This window comes from Marmota monax, unplaced genomic scaffold (assembly GCF_021218885.2).
Source record: "Marmota monax isolate L192 unplaced genomic scaffold, Marmota_monax_Labrador192_F-V1.1 WCK01_AAM20220418_F8-fsc00056, whole genome shotgun sequence".
Lineage (NCBI taxonomy): Eukaryota > Metazoa > Chordata > Mammalia > Rodentia > Sciuridae > Marmota > Marmota monax.
Genome location: NW_026695212.1, coordinates 4,935,514 through 4,951,375, shown reverse-complemented (window position 1 = coordinate 4,951,375; position 15,862 = coordinate 4,935,514). Strand labels below are relative to the sequence as shown.

General features: G+C 37.6%; 1 long non-coding RNA gene across 1 annotated transcript; it reads right to left on the bottom strand.

Moving 5' to 3' along the window:
* Positions 1 to 11,625: 11,625 nt before the first annotated feature.
* LOC124083981 (uncharacterized) lies at positions 11,626 to 13,914 on the bottom strand. Its single transcript, XR_006848965.1, has 2 exons — positions 13,798 to 13,914; positions 11,626 to 13,059 (listed from the first exon to the last, which is right to left on the bottom strand). It is a non-coding gene; the product is annotated as an uncharacterized LOC124083981 (long non-coding RNA).
* Between the last annotated feature and the right edge of the window lie 1,948 nt (positions 13,915 to 15,862).

The following is a 15,862-nucleotide window of genomic DNA, read 5'->3' as shown; positions in this document are numbered from 1 at the left end:
CCACTCAACAAGAACCTGTTGCTATGTCTAGAATCCAATACCATTTTGAGTGGAAACAAAATCACCAGTAACTGCAACCACTTTAGAATAAGTCCCTATACGAATGTACCTTTAAAAAGTTATTGAAAATCTTCTCCACAAATCATCTTATCCATGTACAAAATGAGATTAAAGTTCTTGAATAGGTTGGGAAATTAGGGATTAAAGAGTAAAATTATTATTAAATAATATAAAACTTGAAAGGAAAAAGAGAAAAAGGATATAAAAATAATAAGTGGGACAGCACAGGAGCAGGTGTAGCAAGTGGAAAATAGAGACAAAAGAGCAAATATAAGCATGAGCAAGGAGAAAAAAAATAATTTCAATAAATCACTTAGAACACTAAAAGAAATACATCAAATTTTATTGAGGAATACAGTGTTAAATAATAAAACATCAATTCACTACAGATAATATCTATAAAATCAAAATTGACATTAGAGAAATTTATGTAACTTCATGCCCAGGTATTTGAGGTGAGGATATATCTTATTTGTTCTTCCTGATTTGTATTTCATTAGATTTGGGGAGGCTTGGTAAATTCTCTTAGCTCCTCGGCTTTGTGTTTAAGTTTCTCTGGGTGTAGAGGTGATAATCTCACCAGCACAGCTTTGAAAGTTTTAGGATGCTGCCGCAGTCTGGCTGGGCACAATTCAGGAGCCACTTGTCAAAAAAAACGAACTTTTTATTTTTAGAACACACACACCACACCACACAGCTCCTCAGGAAAAACCCTCAGAGCCTAACTGCCACCACCAGCTTCTCACAAGCCTCTCAACCTCCCCCACTCCTCCTGCTCTTGAGGCCGATTGGCTGGGTCGTGTGGGCGGAGCCAAAAAAAAGTCCCCCAATGAGCAGCTCCGTAGTCTGAAAGGGCGGGGAAACAGCCCAATGCGCATCACCGCAGAGGAGCCAATCAGCTAGAAGTTGCTGGGGCCGCTGTGAGCCAATCATCAGTTGGCAGCTGGAAGTTTGCTGGGGCCCCTTGGCTGTGGTTCTCAATAGGATGCCCCTCCAATTTTTGGTGTGTTCAGACACCTAAAAGCTTTTTGGCAGATGGGAGGAGATAGCCCCTAATTGTCTGTAACTTAGCAGCCAGGTCTCCCTGGTTGAGGATGCTAAATTGTGTGCTCTCCTATGGCAATGCTTCCTGTATCTGGAGCTATAAAATCTGGTGTGGTTTCATCCACATAGATTTTAGAGTATGGGTCTTGGTAGTCTAAGGCAGAGATGTGATGGTCTAGCTGAAGTGGCACTGGATAGCCAGTGTGAAGTGTAGAGCTGTAACTCCTGCTGGGAGCACATGGTTGGTTCAGTGTGTATCTGGGCACACTGGGCAGTGACATGTGTCTGTGGGTCACTCCTCTGTAGTGCCCTGCTGATGCACCAGGGCCTCAGCCCTGTGCATTGCTGGGGATTGCAGTGGTTTCTGACTGCCAAGAAGTGGTTTCCATAAGTCTCCTTCTGTAGCTCGTGGGATCCATGACTGTGAGCCCTTTGATAGGTGTGGGGCAGTGCTGTGGGATGGGAATCTCTATCCTGGTTTCCACAGTTTCCACAGCTTATGACTGTTGTTGGTTACTGTTTACAAGCCCACATCTGTGCCTACTCAGTGGTCAAAGCATCTGCAATCTATTTTTCTGAGCATAGGACTGTCACTGGCTAGTGTGGGTCATTGAGCTATTATCTGCCCAGGTCTGAAAATCTGGTGACTGTCAGTGGCTGTGAGATCTGTGTGTGCAAGCCTCATGAGGCATCTAGTCTTGGCTAATGCATGGGACATTGTGCCCTGGCTATTGTGGATTAGTTGGACTTTGCCTGAAGTTGGAACAGCATTCATCTAGCTCAAAGACCAGAGGATGTGGAGTGCCGCAGTCTGGCTGGGCACAAATGCAGCAGTCTGGCTGGGCACACAATCACGAGCCACCACACAGCTTGTAGGTTCAAACAGCAACTCTTTATTCCCGATCTCACACCAGCCGTCTACAATCACGTTCTGGGGAAATCCACGTTCTCTGCCCAAATCCACCTCCTCTGGGCTTCTATCTCCCAAAAAATACTGTCTGAATCCCGTGAGAACTCCAGGGGAACTCAGGCAGCAGGATACGCCCTATTCCCAGCAGGAATAATCTTAAACCTGGAACGCCCTAAACTGGAAAGCCCTAAACCTGATTATCCTAAACCGGGAACACCCTAATCCCGGATCCACCCTGGTCCTTGAGCAAGGTCACCTAATTGCAATGTCACTGCAAAATGTCCTATTTCCATGAGTCCTTCCACTAAGCAACATGGGGTGCGCTGGCAAGGAAATTGTCATACCTACTTGGCTAATGGCTCCCAGCAGTGGAGTACAAAGGGTATGTTTTAGTCAGATTTTAAATTTCTGCGACAAAAAGACCTGACAAGAACAATTAGAAGAGGAAAAGTTTATTTGGGGGTTCATGATTTCAGAGGTCTCTGTCCATAGGTCTGACTCCATTCCTCAGGGCCAAAGACAAGGCAGAACATCATGGTGGAAGGGTGTGATGGAGGGAAGAGGCTCAAGGCATCACACCAGGAAGCAGAGACAAATCTCTGCTGGACCAGGAAAAAATATATACCACAAAGGCACACCATCAGGGATCCACCTCCTCCAGACACATCCTACCTGCATACAGTTACCACTCAGTTAATCCCTAATGAGATTAATGCACTGATTTGGTTAAGCCTCTTATAACCCAATCATTTCATCTCTAAACCTTCTTGCATTGTCTCATACATGAACTTTGGGGAACATCTAATATCTAAAATATAACAGGATGTGAGTGCCTCGGCCACTTTGCTGGGGTTTCTGTGAGTTCCCTCAGCCACTTGGATTAGCTTGGTAAGTATGTGTTCACCAGTTCCAATAGTGGGCTGCTTCTGTTAGGCATAAGTCTGAAATCATGGGGCCTCTGCTAGCTATTACACTTGCTGGGGATTTTGCTTACTGTGTAAATTGGCTATGTAGTCTCATATGAATGGGGTGGAGGGTTTCTGCAGGCAGTTAGGGGACCTGCTACTGTGGCCCTATGCTAGGAAGCTTGCTAGTTTCAGGTGCTGCACTCTCTGAGAATATCTGTCTCTCAGATCAGCTCCACCCCATTCCCATTGTCCATGTGGAGGGACAGGGTTTCAGCAACCTTCTGCTAGCAGGGAACCCTCTACAACCATTACCAGGAGCATCCATTTCAAAGGTTTTTCCTTTGAAATGGATTGTTTATTTATTTCTGTCTGAAGATGTGGAGAAGCTGTATGGATCTAATTTCTAGGAATGGGTTCTTAAGTGTGAATTCTACTATATATGGCTTCCAAGCAGATTTCTATTTGCAATTTTAGATAAATTGTACTCTTTTTAATTTCACCAAGTATCTTTGCTGCTCCCAGTTTAACTGAGACCAACTTTCTTTTCTACTCATGTTAAGGAAGTGAGCTTTTGAGTTTCTCCCTCTTTCTCCCTTTGTTATCCCTCTCCAATAATCCTTTCTGGTCAGAGTTGGAATTAACAAATTCTTAATTATTTTCTGCTCTAGTATCTAGTTTCAGAGTCCCTTTGTCATAAGTGAGCTCTGTCATTAATATTGACCATTAACAAAGACAACAAACACATTTGTGTCTTTACAAAATTCCAGAATATATGAACTAACAATAAATTCACAAGTCACACTGCTTTCTGAAATTGCAATTCACTGAATACTCATGGGTCACCTGAAAGTCAAAGGCAGGCAATCATAAGTTATTTTGTTCCAGTTTTAATTATTAATATCTATAACACTCAAGTCATACACAATACTTCACATAATGAAATAAATATCACAGACTAAGAAAGAGTTAAGTCCAACTGTAGGGTTACAGATTACTGTGCCAAGATCACAGGCAGAGAGCAGATATGAATATGAACCAGTTCTACAGAGTTGTCAGGCGGAAGTGTCAGCTTGAAGTGGGTCTTGCATCACCAACATAGACAGGAGAAACTGAACTGCATTGAAATTGAAGGGCAGGCAACTTGCCACGTGGACTCAGAGTAGACTAACTTGTGGCAAACCAATGCTTTAAAAAAATGGTGTAACTTGCTAGGCTTGGTGGCACATGCCTGTAATCCCAGGAGCTTGGAAGGCTGAAGCAGGAAGATTGTGAGTTCAAAGCCTGCCTCAGCAACTTAGTGAGGCCCTAAGCAACTCAGTGAGACCCTGTCTCAAAATAAAAAAATTAAAAAGGGCTAGGGATGTTGCTCAGTGGTAAGTGCCCCTCGGCGCAGGAGGGCATAACCATCTCTCCACAGTGAATGAATGAATACGTTTTTCCTACCTTATACGATTTCATGATATCTGCTTATCTCTTCAGAATACTTTTTCCTTCCATGCCCTGGGGAATGATTTTCCTCTCTCTTCAGGATTGTCACCACTATGAGTGGTGAGTTTTTACAAACTTTTCAAACTCTCAAGAGGAACCTTGAATGAGGAATATATGATTTTTTTTTTTAAATAGTCAATTGACATGCATTTGTCTTCTTACCACTTATGTTCTTCTTTGTGTGGGAATGATTTTCACTTGTCACTGAGATGAATAATTCTTGGCCTTTTATAAAATACAACCTGAAAATATTATTTGTAAGTCTGACCCTGACATTTTAAAAAGGCATGCTTTAATGCCAAAAGCTTTGTCCAACACTGACATTAATATTTAACAAGTATCATATGTTTTCTCTGAACTAGTTTTCTTGACATTTGGTAGTAATAAGAGCTATTGCTCATTGAGCTCCATCTATGTATGAGATACTCTTCTAAGCACCTTTCATATGGTATATTAGTGAATATAGAGAAGGCATAAAGAGATTAAGTAACTTGTCCAAGGTCCCTTAGACATAGCCAGTATAGAAAGAGCTGAGATTAGAATTCAAGGGAGTCAAGTCCAGAATTCAAATTCTAAAACTACAATAGGTAAGTTTCTCCATCTATGTACTTCATCCTACTTAATCTCCTAACATTTATAATGCTATTCCTGTCCCAAATATGTGTCTCTTTAAGATCCTGAGAACTTCCTTTGGAAGGAGCGTCTTATCTGTTTTGCTTTCACAATATTTAGTATGATGCTAGACACATTGTGTGGCCTTTTTATAAACATTTGCTAAGTTGTTTTGAAACATTTATTTAAATTCTCCTAGTGTTAGGAAATTGAATAGAATGTTTTTAGAATAAAGTTAGAATATAACAATACACTAAAGATAACAAATCCCCTAAATTCGTTCTCCAAGAAATAAATTTATGATTGTGATTTTAATAGATGTAACTGGAACTAAGAGGGGAAGGAGATCCCTGTGACATGTTACCTACTGTCTGTCTTTTCTATTGTGCTTCTATGATGAAAATAATGATGATTTGATGGATACTGAAAAATCTGGGTGCTTTATGACATATCTGCTTTGAACCAACACTGTGTAATCCACTATGGATTTAACACATTCTCTTTTGTAACTTCCTTTACTGGGGGGCCATGACACTTTTTTAGAGAATGAGTATGGGGTTTTTTGTTAATATATTTAGGGCAATGGTGCAACTGAGGTGCTTTCTTTTTAGCCCCCAGGTCAATCCCAATTCAGCTTGTGTACTCTAACTCTCCTGTAATGATGTATGCCTTCTTTACTATAATGCCTCTCAGATCTTGTAAAGTTGGAAGATTTCCCCTATGCCATAATGCATGGGATGTCTGGGAGGACACAGTGGACCATCAAGAAAATAATAACTTCTGATTACCAAGACTCTCCATCCTTCACGCAAATAAACTGTAGTAGACTGCCAAACTTGCTCGCACTTGTAAAATATATTGAATGTGTATTTACAAAATATATCTGGAAAGTTACAATCTCATTATTATTCCCCAAACCTATGTTAAACTCAGCAAGAGTTTACAGAAGAAAAAAAATAAAAGAAAAACAAAAAGGAAAATAATTGTACACTATTATTTTTCCTTATAAAGCTTTGATGCTGTAAGACAGACTTCCTAGAATTTTTGTTACATTTATTTTATTAATGAGTACCTTCTATTCTCATCATTTTGAATTACAAAAATAATACATTAATTGTAGAACTATTGGAAAATCATAAATAATTCACAGTTTCTTCAAAGAAAAATATTCACAACTGATATTTTGGTGTTTTTCCTTTGTCCAATTAGATAGATGATAAAGAGAGGCAAATATTATTGATATGCATATATAGATATTTAGTTCACTTACAATGTGTAGTTTATTTCTAATAATAGCCTTATCACATAAAGATTTTTCAAATCACTTAAGATTCCTCAGTGACTTTTTTGAAAGACTTTAGGATGTGTATTATATGACTAAATAAACTGTTTAATTTAATCATCTGATAGTTTTGGATATTTTCATTGGGATGAATGCCAGATTGCCTTTCTAAATTCTGTTTGGATAAGAATTGAAAGTACATTGTGAACTGAATAAGGGCAAAGGAGATTTTTGAAAGAAATGAAGCAAATTTCATCTCCCCCAATAAAATCCTGAATTTAAAACATAAAGAAAAAGAACTATTTTTTTTTGTAAAGGACCCCAGAACCTAGAACCTAGATGCTTAGTTGAGCTTTATCAAAGTAATTCAAGTCCAATGTGCACCTGTTTGTGTCTGAAAACTCTAACCACTATACAAGGGTAGGAAAGTGAAAAGAATACATTCTTGTTAGATTTTTCATGATTTTATTTTCTCAAACCAATAATCAACATTCCACATATAACTTTACATGTGGTATTGTGTCTGCTCATGGCTACTAGTGGGAAAACAGAAGGGAAAAATCAAGGAATTTTTCTTGAACCTTAATGGTGGTACTATTACTTCTACTTGAACCTCAATGGTGGCAATATTACTTCTACTTTTCAATAAGGTATCTTTCTCTGTTACCCTACAATGTAAATTCCTGCTGTGAAATATATTTTCTCAGAGAAAAAAAGGTGACTAATTTGGCAGCCCAAATATCATGAACTAAAAGTATTATATTAGTATTATAAAACTAATTATAAATTAAAAGTATTATATAAACTGAAAGTATCATATACTGAATACTACTAATAATAAAATTATAAACTAAAAGTATTATATTAGTACTAAGAGAAATTAGACTGGTGTGCCTAGCAAAAGGGATTTAAAAAAGAAAAAAAAGATTCCACTCAGTATTCTATACAATGGAGCAGAAAAGGCTTTTACAGCATGGAGAGGCAAATTAAAATAATATACTCTTTTATACCTATCATATAAAAAGGTGATCAAAATACTGTGTGTGAGAAAAGATGTGAATAAATTTAAACTCTCAAAAAGTGATGGGAAAATACAGAGCAACTCTGCTGTATCTGGTAAAGCTCAAGAAATAGATGCTGCAAGGTGGATCCCAGGGAAAGTTTCCTGTATGTACAGGGAAACACATGCAAGGGTATCATTGCAACATTGTTAACTATAGAGAACTATAGCAAGCAACTCTAGAGTCCATTAACAAGAAAACAGACTGACAAATTTTGGAATAATTGTTCTATGGTATATTTTACTGTATGGGAATAAAAATAAATAAATGAAAATATTCTGTATCACCATGAATAAACTTCAACAATCTATGTTGAATGATCAAAACAAGATATGAAAAGACACACAAATATGATACCATTTATAAAAAGTTTTAGAACATAAAACAATAGGAATATTGCTTTATATTATTTGTAGTTCTCTATGGAGCATAAATAGAGAAACACTATAGAAGTGATAAATGTAAAATTAAAAATCTGTCTGCTCCTGGAAAGAAAGAGGAGGAGGAACAGAATTAAGCAAAGAAGTAGTATACAATTTGTTTTAACTCTATTATTAATGTATTATTTATTTTAAAAAATTTGAAACATCTATGAGAAATTAAACATTATCAAAGTTCAACTATAAGCACATGGTTATTATTTTATTCTAAATATGTTTCTTTATTATTGAAGTATTTTATATTACAAACAAACTAGTGTTCAAAGGTTCTGGAACTCAGAAGTGACAGTATTTGAATTGTAATCCAGGTTGTTCTGAGTCCAGACCCCATGCTAATTTGCCCTATTTTCCATTGCTTCTTCCATCAGGAGGAATTTTTGACTTCTTCTCCTTTGCTCTGTACTCTGCAGGGACTTTCCTCTCACAGCATCTTCAAAGTGTATTACGTTTCCTTGCTCATGAATCCATCTTCCCTTGCTAGGTGATAAGTTCTCAAAGGTTCATTGGTTTCCATCTGGAATAGTGCCTGGTGCCTAGTTGACTTGTAAGTAAACATTTACTGAAAGTAGGAATGAATTAAGCATAGGAGAACTAGGAGACTATTATAATTTTGCAATCAAGCACTAATGAATGAACTAGCAAGTGACAATTAGAATAAAAAAGAAGAAAGACCGAAGATGCCTTTGTAGCCTACAGAGTAAGGAGTATAGAGCTTGGAGAACATGATCTTAAAAACCCAGAGTTATTGAGCATGGCTGGATTTTGAGTGTTTACTTTGTGTCACACAAATTTCTAAATACCACCTGTACTGATTCATTTAATGTTCTCCCCCAAACCCTATGAGGTATGTACTATTACTATCACCACTTCCCAAAGGAGGAAATAGAAACACTAAGAGGCCAAGTAACTTGCCTAGCTGAAATTTAAACCCTGAAAACTGGCTTCAGAGTCCCTATGTTGATCATTATGTCCCAATACTAAACAGAAATTTGGTGAGCCAGATAATGAAAAAAGATGTTTTAAAATGTGTGGTTTTTTATCTTTTAAAAATGAGATATAGATTAAAAATATAACTTTAAGTTCAAAATTTCCTGTATCCCTCCTAAGGCTCAGAAAGAGACATAGACTTTGTAGGACTGGTGACCAGGGAATGGTAGTAAGAATGCCCCCTTCAGGCATAGGTCACTGGGAGTCTTGAGTGCAGAGAATTCAAAATATAATACAAAAACATAATAGGCAAAAGTCTGTTCCCTTATTTTTGCTATATAGCAGCATTTATAAACTACCACAAACTATCTTCCATATTTTGTCTAATTTCTATACAATTGCTGTGGTTACTGTACACCTTAACCATTTCAGTTATTTTAAAATTATTATGGTTGGAGCTTAGTGTGTAGCTCAGTGGTAGAGTGCATTCTTAGTATGTAGGAGGTTCTGGGTACAGGGCCAAGCACCCCAAATATTATTGCTATTTCCATGAAAGCTTTTCAGTTAATCCCTGACATTGATAGACGCAACTACATAGTACCTCAGGGGATAACAGGATTGAGGGAAGATTTCTAGAACAGGGCAACTTCACCAAATTGGTAGATTAATGGGAAGCCCTCAGTGGAATAGGAGAAACCAAATAGAAGGAGTTGTCCATAAACAACATCTAAAGTCCTGTGGGTTTTTAGTATGGCCTCCTTTCTTTTGTACCATTGGGCAATACTAGACTTGAATGTAACTTTGCTTGACTAGAGGGAGGTTAACAAGTCTGATGCAAACAGAGCTTTATAGAGTCTTGCTCTTTTTTGTGGCTTTTGGGAATCCTGCAATCACCACAACATGAACAGACCAAAACAAGACATCTGAGTGATGAGTGACCCATGGCCTAACTACCTCTGTCATCCTGGCGGATATCAGGCCAATTGCAGACATGTTAGTAAGGCTACCCTAGACCATCTGGTCACAGAGAAGTCTTCAGCTGGTCATTGAAGTGTGAGTAGAGTTGAGAAAAGCCAAGTATGGGTTACATGAGCAGAACTGTATATGCACACACAAATACACAACATTTCTGTATATACACACACACAGTTCTGTATATATATATATATATATATATATATATATATATATATATACACACACACATACAGTGTGTGGGTGCATATATGTGTGTGTGTGTATATATACACACATACATACACATATATGTGTGTGTATGTATAAATACACACACATACACACACACACAAAATAATATGTACCCAGGGCTACAAGAACAAAAGCATGCTCTGGACTGAGACTACATAAATTCAAAACATGTTTCTTTCTTTACTGGTTTAGTGATCTGGGAATGCACCTTAAACATCTGTAAAATATTTACCTTATATGATTATTGAAAAGATTAAGAGATAACATATATAGGGATCTGGGTCATGATAAACACTTCTTACATGCCAGCTGAGTGAGGACATGGGTGTACAGAACAAATATGAGACATAATGGTGGGAAAAGTTGAAGGAATTTGCATGAGCTAAAATCAAAATCCTCAATATCCTCAGTATAGGATATGGTATATAAGGTATCTTTAGAGAGCAAAAGGTAAAGCATTAAGAATTTAAAGAAAAGAAAATTTATGGTAGTATAATTTTAAGATAATGCTTACAGAATAATTTTTTTCAACAAAGTATTCTCAGTAATGTCTAATCAAGATAATCAAGATATATATATATATATATATATATATATATATATATATATATATGTATTTGTGGGGGACAAAGCACAGTTTCAATGTTCTACTAAACTTCTAGGAGCTTAAGAGTAAACTTGGGAGCAAAAAACAGCAGATGAACAAAAAAGTAATTGGCACTAGAAAGCTGGGACAAGCATCTAGAAATAGCTGGCCATGGTGCTAGAGTTGGACTGGAGGCAAGAGGGACCATGCAGGAACAGAGGGACCTGGGTAAGAGAAAGAGGCCAAAGGACAATCAGAAGTTGTGCAGATGCTCTTGAAAATAGAAAGCTGCTACTCTCTTGGTGGATAGTGTCAAGGTATCTTTAGTGTCTCCCTCCCCAGCTAAGGACAAATGGCCTTAATATCCTTATTGTTGCACAGGTTTATTTCAGAAAGTTTTATTTTGTGAATGTTTTTAAGAAGTTAACAATTTATTTTTCCACCAGCCAATATCACCTCATTAAAAAAAAATCAATGTTTTAAAAATAGTACTTGTCCTATCTTTCCACTTACATTATTATTAATGTGTCCTATTAATCTTGGATTCACTGAAGATTAAGTATATAATAAGCAACTTATATGATTTTGGAAATACTAAAACTCTCAGAGTTTCTCAATTTTTTTTTGATTGTTGAGATAAACCAGGCATCTTTCTGATCATCATTTGGGTTTTCATTAGGAGATAAATGTTGATGCCACAATCAGAGCAATGACTTAATTTTGACAACAAATTTGAATCACTTGGGGATGTTTGTAAAATGTCTAAAATAAACTAATTGACCTGGGGAAAAACAAAAGAAGTTAACAATTTAAAATTGTGGAATATGGTTACAGCAAAACTGGAGTTTGAGATGAAATTGGATTCTCCTCTTTTGCTGAAGTGAGGTCTATATGAGCTGCAGGCCTCTATAACTGAGAAAGTCCATTTGGGTTGCAGGCAAAGTGACAACTTTTCCACTACTATCAAGTGACATATGGCAGCTCTCAATGCAAGGCCATACCCTCCAGTGCTGCAGCAGACTCTAGGAGCTCACTACCAATTTCTTTCCAAGGTGTTTGCTTGTGAATTAAAAAAAAATGAAATCCATGGACAATAAGAATGGTAAGAGTAAAAAGAATAGGATTTATTTAAATGTTAAGAGAAAGAATGCTCCCAGAGTGAGAGGGGACCAAATACTAGGTTGCTGCTTAAGTGTATAGTCTAGGGATTTATATAGTAACTGAGTAGGAGCAATGATCAATACTTATGCTAATAAGGTATTGAAAAAGTACCCAGTACTATTCGTCAAAAATCTGTGCTAAACAGGTCCTAGAAAAGTACAGTTCTATCAATCCTTGAGTTTGAACTTTCTTGTAGCTTCCATTCAGGCCTGGAAACCCACTTCCATTTTTGCTCAGGGACAAAGGTTTGGCTGGAATGTTTGGAATGTTTCTACAGGTTGACCTTATGCCTTGGCACTTGAATTTGAAGAAAGCCTTAATTGGGACTCAGAAGTATCATATCTTATTCGATACTTAGTTGCACTAGGCAGTACAAACTGGGAACTCCCCTATATGGAACAGTCAAAGAGCCTTTGACCAGTGTTCTATGTTTAAAATCCAGTTCACCTTCATGGCTTTCCCCTCAGGAAACTGCTCATTACATCATCAGTCTCAGCTACTAAAACTTTCTGCAATGACCATTATTATCCTCTTCAAGGAAATAAGGAACAGAATTTCTTTAGCACTCAGATGTGTGCCAGGGGCTCTATTTAGATCTAGCCATTTTTAAGCCTTCCATGGTCTCCTCCACATGCCCTGTGAACTCCTGCCCCTCATCTCTTCCTTCTCAGGTTATGTATTCTAGGTCCTGTACACATGGCAGCCCCACAGAAGGTTTCTCAATTGCTCCAGCACTTCAGTCTCTTTTTTCTCAGAACCTTATAAGGACACATCTGCCACTGAGTATGAGCTTCTTTTATTCCAGGTCTCCTGAAGCCTATGAACCTGTGCATTTTAAAACCAGAGGAGGTTTCACAGAATACCCAATCCAATTACTTTATTTTGCTAATGAGAAAATGGAAACTCAGAAAATGAGTAAAAGACAGAACCAAGATAGACTTCAGCCCTCCTTTGTTGTTATTTGGTGACCTTTTTACTATGCTATGTGTGTGCCTAAGAGGATGAGGATATTCCTTCAGCAATGGGACTTGTTTAAATCTGTAGCATGAGAACACTGTATCCTCGACAGATATTCACACACAATGTTACCAAATCATACAAGGTAAGAGGAAGAAGAATAAACACTTGTGTAGACAGATATTACAGTTTAAGAAAATCATTAATGTTCGCAAACCTTAGATATATAAACTTTCTTAGAAAAGGGGTTAGAAAGTTTCCATTTGTCATATAAGATGATCAGGTGTCTCTCTTTTATACAAATAAAATTACATTAATGGCTGTTAACATCATTCCCTTAATTAATCTTTAAGGATGATCTTGTTTAGGGTTTACATGAACCATTTCTGACCAGTGCAGATATTTATTTGAATCCTAGAAGAGAAAAATTTTACCATGAGCTCTTGTACCAGTTAACTTTGTGAATTTTAATTTAAAAAACAAAAATATTTACACAATTTCACTTAATTTGGCAATATGGACTGGGAAAAATGGAATGAAACCAAAGCAAATATAAGGCTAGATACTGGGAACTAAACCAAACTGTTATTAGAAATTGCCAGTTTCACCATTATTAATTTTATTATTCAAAAATCAAGCTATTACCCAAGATTGTTCAAGATCTATGACGTGTGATTTGGCACTCATCACCCTGAACTACTCTAAATTGCTTTGAAAAGTGAGTGCAGAGTCCTGCCATTCCCATTACAACCAGTCCACCTGTGACCATGTGAAGGAGAAATCTCCTAGAATCATTCCATTAAAGCTTGCTGTGATATTATCACAACATAAGTAGTGCTCTACCTGCTTATTTCAGGATGGATGTAAAATCTCAGAAAGGGCTTGTGAGCTTCCAGAAATAGATTGTTAGAGTAATTCTCCCCCAGAGCTCCGTTGGGACAGTCCAGCTGTGCAGCCTCCTTCTGACTCCCCACCCTAGCTTTCCTCTTTCCTCTCCCTCATCATGGGAGAAATGACAAACACCACAAACACTACCCATTTGCAATCAGTTCCCCTAATTCTACCCCAGGCAACAAAAATCTAAAGGAAATACATTTATTTGTTTAAAAATGTAAAATGGAGACAGCATGTTCACAAAAAAAGTGTTCCTACCCTCTTGGTGCTACTCTTCAGGATACTTTTCTTCCAGACTTGCTTCTTCCCAAATGACTACCGCTTGTGCTGCCATTTCTCTGAAAGTATATTCAAGACTTCCTTGAGAGTCAGAAAAGCTACCTAAATTTGCAGGCAGCTTCCTGTTGGGCTTGTGTTTTGCAGAATGCACACTTGGTGGGCAAGGTGTCTGAAAAAAACAGGAAGCACTTCTGAATGTGTGACTTTATTTGTGGGAGCAGAAGACTCCCTCTGAGATAGCTTGAGAGGCTTCTTGATGTTTTGCCTATGAGCATTTTTTAAGACCTTGAAGTTCTTACGAATTCAAGAAGAGGCTTCTGAAGGGCAGGATTATTTGGAAAGTCACATGTATTCACAGGCATAGTGGAAATTCATAGTTTTCAATTTAATTTTTTTTCTGTAGATATTGATCTGCATGGAAATGAAGTTGGCTTTTAATTGCATTAGGGAAATTTCAATGAATTGAAAATATGAGGTAACAGATTTGTGTAGCTTTTTAGGTTCACACTTTAATAAGAAGATATTTTCATTCATCGATACATTTTTCAGTCAATGGTTGAGTGCAAGTCACTGAAGAGACCCTGGGAATATATGGGGACACACACAAAAAAGTTTCATCCCTGTCTTCTGGTTCAGCCCCAATATTACCTACAATAAGGCATCATATTTCAGATGTGCATTTTTATATTTGCAGTGTTTATATGATTTAGTGAGGTGTTTAATGGAACTGTCACTGATAAAAGTCCCTTCCTATGTTGGATATTCTAACCTGTTGTTGGGAGTTATTTAGCCCAGTTTGTGGCAGTCCCTGCCAGTGACATCCAAGCTATGCATTTAGTGTCACTGTTGGTAAATGAGATTAACCCTGGTTTTGACTGGAGGTAACACATCTAAATTGCTAACTTTTCAAATACACAGTTGGCCATAAGCAAACTGAACTGCAAAGTGTCTCTGGATAGTCGAAGAGATATTTCCACTCTGTTCTACAATTTGTCAGTAACTTTATATTTATAATTGGGCAAACAAATGGCATACGGTTATCAATGTATTTCCCTTCCTCATATAAATGCAATAAGAAAAACAACACACCTGTGTATGGCCTGAACAACTCATGTTCTCATCAAGGACTTCAGTTTCCTCATCTAAAAATGAAGAGTTGGATCAGGTAATCTTCCATATATCTTTCAAGATGTAATATTTTACAATTCTAGGAAAGTCTTTTTCCTGTAGAGACCTTCTTCCTGGGGAAATACTGAACTCATATAATGCCCAGGGAGGAAAGTGATTATTTGGTGGAAAACCGGAACATACCTGATTTCCTTGTGTACTTAAACAAAGCATCTGAAGGTAGATTAGTGATTGTGCAGGAGTAGAGGAATGAGAAGGATGTTTCTAGCACTTTTTCCAGCTCTTCTCTGGATATAGAGAGTTTCAAACAGATTCAGAGTAGGCAGGCAGTGTGGCTGACTCCCAAGGTCATTCCTAGAGGACTGAGATGTTCCTACCCTCTTGGTGCTATTCCTCAGGACACTTTTCTTCCAGACTTGCTTCTTCCCAAATGACAGCTTTATGAGGTTTTTGAAGTTTGTTTCTATTGGGTTGCTTTGCTTATATTACGGTAAGCAATGCTAAGCGAGTCCTCCAATCTTGCCAGTTCCTTTAATTTGAATAATTATTTCCTGAATTTCCATGGCAAGGGTTTCCAGTTGTAGAGCCAGATCAATGTCTCTCCCTCCTGCTCCCCACCATACATTCACAGCCAGGCAGCAGGAACACTACAGTAACTACAGTATCTGAAAATGAGGCCCTCCCAGCTAGAGGAGGTGTAGGGCCCATGGAGACCACTCAATAACAACATGTGACCAAAGGAGATGCATTAACATTTAAGGAACACCACTTGTGATGTATATTGCACATGTTGGGGCAGAAAGGTTCATTTTCACAGTAAAATTGAAAAGAAGGGGTTATCCTAGTGAAAATCCATGAGCCATGGCACCTTCCATCAAGAAGCAAGAGATGACTGAATTAGAAATGATCCGCAGGG